Raw genomic sequence first — 6,537 nt, forward strand, 5'->3', positions numbered from 1 at the left:
ATAAGCAATATTACACAAGGCACAAAATCCTCGAATAGACCTTCGGGATTCATTCAGATTCCCCAAGTACATAAATCATAAAGGCTACCCAATCAAACTTGATGTTTCAAACTCAATAGAACCATCAAAACACGAATTTGAGGTCTCTTTGATCCGAAACTCATGAAATCCACAATAAACTAACTTAACACTTAAAAAGACCAAACTGCCCTCGAAACCTCCGAAAAATCAACCAAGACCTCTCCTAGGTTTAAAATCATCTCCCAAATATAATGAAATCATCAAAAATCTGATCTAAACATACGAGCTCTGAATGTTGACCAAAGTCAACCCTTAGTCCATAATCATCCAAACTTCCAACTCAAGGGCTCAAATCAACAAAACAACCCTGAACTTGAAAACGAAGATTCTCCAAACTAAATTTCATATTTTGGAGCAGATGAAACCGACATAATTTCATTTTGAGACTCGAAAACACCGATTGATACCGAAAATTACTTTTAAGCAACTTAAGCTTTTAGAAACTTAAAACTTCCAAAAATCACAATCTTTTACTCAAATTTCGAAACCAACTTTACAAATTGATCAGAAATGGCTTGAGAGAACTATCGAGATGGTAAAATGATAATTTTATGAAAATTTTCAAAACTGACTCAGGTCATTACAAGATTCAATTTTGGTAATTTTTTTTATAGATTTATTGATAGCAAATAGCAATTTTAGTCCATGTGTTATAGAATTGTTCCTTCCAACTAATAAAAACATGCAATTTTGATCCTTCCAACTAACTGGCGTTAAAAACTTAACGGAATAATTAACGTTAATAATATAGAAAAAAAATTAAAAAAAACTAAGTTTTGGTCCATATATTGTTACTTCTTTCAATTGTTTCAAGAATGGACGTGTGTCATGATATATATTATATGATGCTTAGATGGAATTTCACATGGTTGTGAGATCCTAAGGTTCAGTCCTTAATTCAAATTCTCTATTTATAAAGCTTTTCTCATATCTTCTTATTGAATTTGTCTCTTTTTTTATTATTTGTGAATACGTTTTGGTGGGTTAAAAATATTTAAGATGTTAAGTGAAAAGACCCTTTTTGTTGGGGATTCTTGAACAAAAACATATGAAAATCTTTGGTGTACACGAGTATAAAAATATAGTTTGTTTTAACCAATTTGATTATGATTTGCATTGGAGGGGAAGAGTTGTTGATGATGACGACCTCAATATTATGCTTGTTAATGGAGGCAAGCCTTCCGATCAAACTAACCTTCACTTTTGATTATTTTTTTTGCCAAATTTTCTGTATTTTAAAGTTAATGGATTATATTATGTTTTAAGCTTTCGTTAATTTGAAGGATTAAAATCGCATGTTTATATTAATTGAAGATTAGTTATGCTTAGTTGAATTATACAAGAATCAAAAATCGGAATAAACTTATAACAAAGGGACTAAATTAGCTATCGACCTTTATTTTAAATAAGTTTATAGAATAATCACAAGAAAATTAAAAATAAAGGAGACAAACGTAATATTGTAAACCACAGAGAAAGTGAGTGTAGACTGTAGAGTAAAACCTTAAGGGAGATCTATGTAATTATCCCTTAAAATTTAGTTTGGTTATGAAATATTTTTATGAAATATAATACAGAAAGTGGTAAAAAATGCCCTCAATGTTTTTTAGGTCTATAAATTCCCTTTATTAACAAAAAAAAATAACATGAAATTGTGAGTCAGTAAATAAAAGAAATTACTTTATCTTATTGGTCTAAGTAGATTTATTAGATCCAACCTACTCATGTACAATACCCAAACCCACAAAGTAATTCTGTTGGGTTTTATATTTGTATAAACTTAGAGAATAATAGATGAAAAAATAAAAATATGAAAGATGACTTTGAATTTCGACTTTAGGATGAGAAAGAGGGGAGTCAATTAATTAACTTAAAATTGGAGTAGGGCTCTATGGATATTGGTATTTGGTGGCATTTTCTTCAGATTGGGGTAGGAGGTGGGGAAGGGGACAAAAATGAAAGAGATTTCATAAGTTTAATTTTTATTCTTAAGATTGTTATAGATAAAGAAGAAGCAAGAAAAAAAGGATGAGTTACAACACAAAGAACAACGTTATGTATCAAAATAAAAACATAAAGGAACAGATCATAAACAGTGTATGAACGAGTTATTTTGGTTTGGGTTTGTGTTTGGTTTTTTTGGGTTGAATATAAAAAGTATAACTTACATAAATCCCATAGTGTAAGACCTAAATTACATCTTATCCCTACTCTTTTTTATTTTACAAAAGTCCCTTAAAATATCAGTCATCCGGATACGTAATTGGTTATCCGAATACATTAATTTTGATACAATATAAGTGCGGCTGTTGAGCTTAAAAAGGGAAAGAAAATGGAAAAAATCTTATTCAATCCCATGATTTATGCTATTCAGTTCCTCCTTTACTATCTATCATTGAAACATAGATCCTAACATAACACACCAATTAAAAATTCAAAATTTTAATTCTCTGTTCATCGTTCTCCCTGCTTCGTCGAATAAATTTTTCACTAAGATTCAAAACTTTGTCAAACACGACTTTTTGTGCATAGTATAAAACCTCAGGAATCTGCAAGCATACCATTTATGAGCAAAAGGAGAGAAATAATTCATCTGGGCAACTTACAAATAACACATCCTTCTTTACGCAAAAGGAGGAAGAAGGGACACCATCAAAATTCAGACCAGGAGAAAGACCAAATTATGTGACAATGAAAAGATTATGTAGTCATTTTAGCTTGACAGTATCAAGTATCAGCTACAAAGTGATGGTGCCAAGACAAAGTAAATTGACTTACATGTATATGTCTAAATGTTGAACATTCAATACATGTTTTGATCTCTCGAAATTGTTGCATAATTGGTGACAGTGGTTAATTTCAAAATTTTTAGTCATTCGTGAATCTAATTTCAGTCATTGTAATTGAGGTGAATACTGAAGAATTGAGGAAAAAAATTGAGATCCGATACATTATAGAAGGTAATTCATCTTCACTGATTATTAGGAATGATATGAGAGTAAAGTTATACGTTGAGGTGAAGAAACGTGAGGTTGGATTGACTATGTCTCCCCTCTATATTGATACAACATATAAGAATGTTGGTGAGATACAAGACTTTGATGTATCAATTGGTGCAATTGTCTGAATTTGCTATGTATACCATTTGTTTTTTCATTTTTGAATTTGTGCATTGATATATAAGTTGTGATACATACTGATTACAAATTGATACATTGCTAGTTTGACATATATGTAATGTGTTCCTTCCAAGTGTTAGCAACAGTAGATTATGTATCAATATAATAACTATAAACATGATACATTGCATAAAACTCAATAGTCGAAGTATCAGCAACATTAGATTATATATAAGTATAATCAATATAAACATGATACATTGCATAAAACATAGTCATTGTATCAGAAAGCTAAATTACGAAACAAAATAAACTGGATACATTGAGGTTATATACATTTGGTAACGATAGGCTTGATAATCCAGATCCATTCTTTTTCTCTTTTTTTGGACTTTTTTTCACAATCGATTTAGAGGTCGAAGATACATCCTTCTTCGACTTTGACTTCTCTAATTTCAAATTCTTTATGAATAATGAGTATTTAGCAGTAATTTGTATAAATGTATAATGGTCATTAATGTGTATCTTATACGTGTGATACACATTAGTCTTATCAGTTATAGTACATTATAGTTTATATGTCACGATTATTATTGGTAATCTTGATATACAACAAAAAAATTAATTTATTACTATCTAAATTAAAAAAATATTGAAGATACATTATAGAACTTGATATATTATAAATGATACATTAGGCATTACTCATGTATCAAGTACATAAGTATTGAACATGAAACCCACTAGTTGAATATTCATCAATATTAATTGGATACATACTTTTGGTAACGATAGGCGTGATAATCCAGATCCATTCTTTTTCTCTCTCTTTTTTGTACGTTTTTTTCCACAATCAATTTAGAGGTCGAAGATACATCCTTCTTCGACTTTGACTTCTTTAATCTCAGATTCTTCATGAATAATGGGCATTTAACAGTAATTTGTATAAATATATCATGTTCATTAATGTGTATCAGATACGTGTGATACACATTAGTCATTAATATGTATTAGTTACAGTACATTATGGTTTATATACCAAGATTATTATTGGGTAATCTTGATACACAACAAAAAATAATTTATTACTATCTATATCCTTTTAAATTTAAAAAGTATTGAAGATAAATGTAAATGATACATTATGTAGTGTTTATGTAACAACACCATTTATATTGAAGTGGGAAGCCAAGAAACATAGAACATGTGAAAAGTTGTCCATTTGAACAGTATCAGAAATTGATCTGATAGAGAAAGCTTTGTCTTGCTTTTGGAGCACTTGCTTGGCCATGCCTAAAGAAGATATCACCAAAGTTGTTATTTGGCCCAATTTAAGGCGCATAATTAGGCCATGAAAATCAACGAGTTTGATTAGGGATTTATGGGAATAAAAAATGAGAGAGTTTGTGGAGTGAAATAAGGAAGTGATAAGCATGGGTTTGGGAAGTGAAATTATGTATCCGGAATTTTGGCGGTTGGGCTCAAAATAAAGGATTTTGGAAAATTTTAGAAATGGTAGGGAATAATGGGAATTATGGAAAAAAAGAGTGTGTATATAGGTAATTTTTCCATATAAAAATCTACGTGGACCAATTAGATGAAGTCATTTGTTTCAATAAATGACTCACCAATTCCATATCAGTTTTATGTTAACAAAAGACATTTATCTATATTACCTTAAAAACATGAACTCCTAACTTGAATGTTAAATTACATAATATCCCTAACTTAGGTTGTGACTTTTTCCAAAGGGTTGTGATTTTTCGATGAGTTGTGACTTTTTCAAAGAGTTGTAACTTTTCCCAAGAGTTGTCACTTTTCGAAAGAGTTGTGACTTCTCAGAAAGGTCATGACTTTTAAGATAAGACACAAAAAAACATGTCACGCCTCAGATCTGATTAAGACAGACAGGCACCCGATGTCTAAATGGCCCGGGAGAACCAACTTACAACCTGCACTTACCATACATTTAACTATGATAACTATGAAGGTATGACAAACTTATATGCCCTGTAGTGATAAAAGACCGACATAGACAGGCCCAAAACTTATGTACAACACTTGGCCGTGGAGGCCACAATTGTTAAGAGACAAGACACAACCAAACTTTATACATTAGTCTACAAAGCCTCTACAAGATAGACAACCTTAGTTTAGGTCGGGACAAGGCCCCGCCTTACCCTTAACTACTATACGGTAACAAAATAGATGTCAAAGACTCGATTAAGCCCCGAATCAACTTGGAGCTCACCAATAGCAGTGGAGTGTCCTGTGCTCCTACTGGGGAGGTCTACTAGCTGGAGTACCTGTGGCTGCAGCATGAAATGCAGCATCCCCTGAGAGGGACGTCAGTACGAAGAATGTACTGAATATGTAAGGCAATAACATATGTAAACAAGAGCTCAATTGAAATCAAGTATCAATATGTAAATGCATAGATCAGATTAAAGACCACTCTTGTTGCTGTTGTGGGATCATGTACATTATATTATGTTCTGTAATTTTCTTTACATTGCGATCTCTGTAAAGCATGTGATACAAATAACCAACTGATCAGTGGTAAAAGAGGATGACTTATGCTAGGCATTTTAACCCCTGAGATGCTGTCCTCAAATATATAAATTTGGGATCGACCCATGCTAGGCTTTTGCCCCTGGGCTGCCACCCTTACACATATACCGCTTCATATAGTTTCTTTAATCTTTGAGATTGTTATTTTGGTGGTCATAATTATTTTTGAGCATCAGAACTTTGGATCAGTAGTAGGAAACATGTGAATATGCACTTAGGGCAGTAAAAATAACACAAGATGGAAATGTAACACTAATGAATTACATAAGAGCTCAAATAACACAATGGACCTCATTTGATTGACAGGAAGAATCACAAAGCTACTGCTGAAATTACCCTTTTCTCATACCAATACTTGGAAAAGTAAAGATCACTACTAAAAAAACAGTGAATACCGACCTAAAAATTTCCGACCTCAAATGGAGGTCGGTAATTTCCGACCTCCGGAGGTCGAAATTTACAACTAGTTGGTTTTTATTCAAAATAAAGAGGGAAAACCAAATTCCGACCTCCGAAGGTCAGAATTTTTCCCGGAAAAAATGAATTACAATAAAAATACCGACCTCATGAGGTCGGTATATTTTATACTTAATTGAGAAAATAATACCGACATCAAGAGGTCGGTTTTTATTGTAATTCATTAAAAATTCCGACCTCAGGAGGTCGGAATTTTTTCTCAATTAAATATTTTATAATTCCGACTTCCGAATGTCGGTAGTATGTAATTAAAATACCGACCTCATGAGGTCGGTATTTTTATTTCTTC

Source organism: Solanum stenotomum, chromosome 12 (genome assembly GCF_019186545.1).
Source record: "Solanum stenotomum isolate F172 chromosome 12, ASM1918654v1, whole genome shotgun sequence".
NCBI lineage: Eukaryota > Viridiplantae > Streptophyta > Magnoliopsida > Solanales > Solanaceae > Solanum > Solanum stenotomum.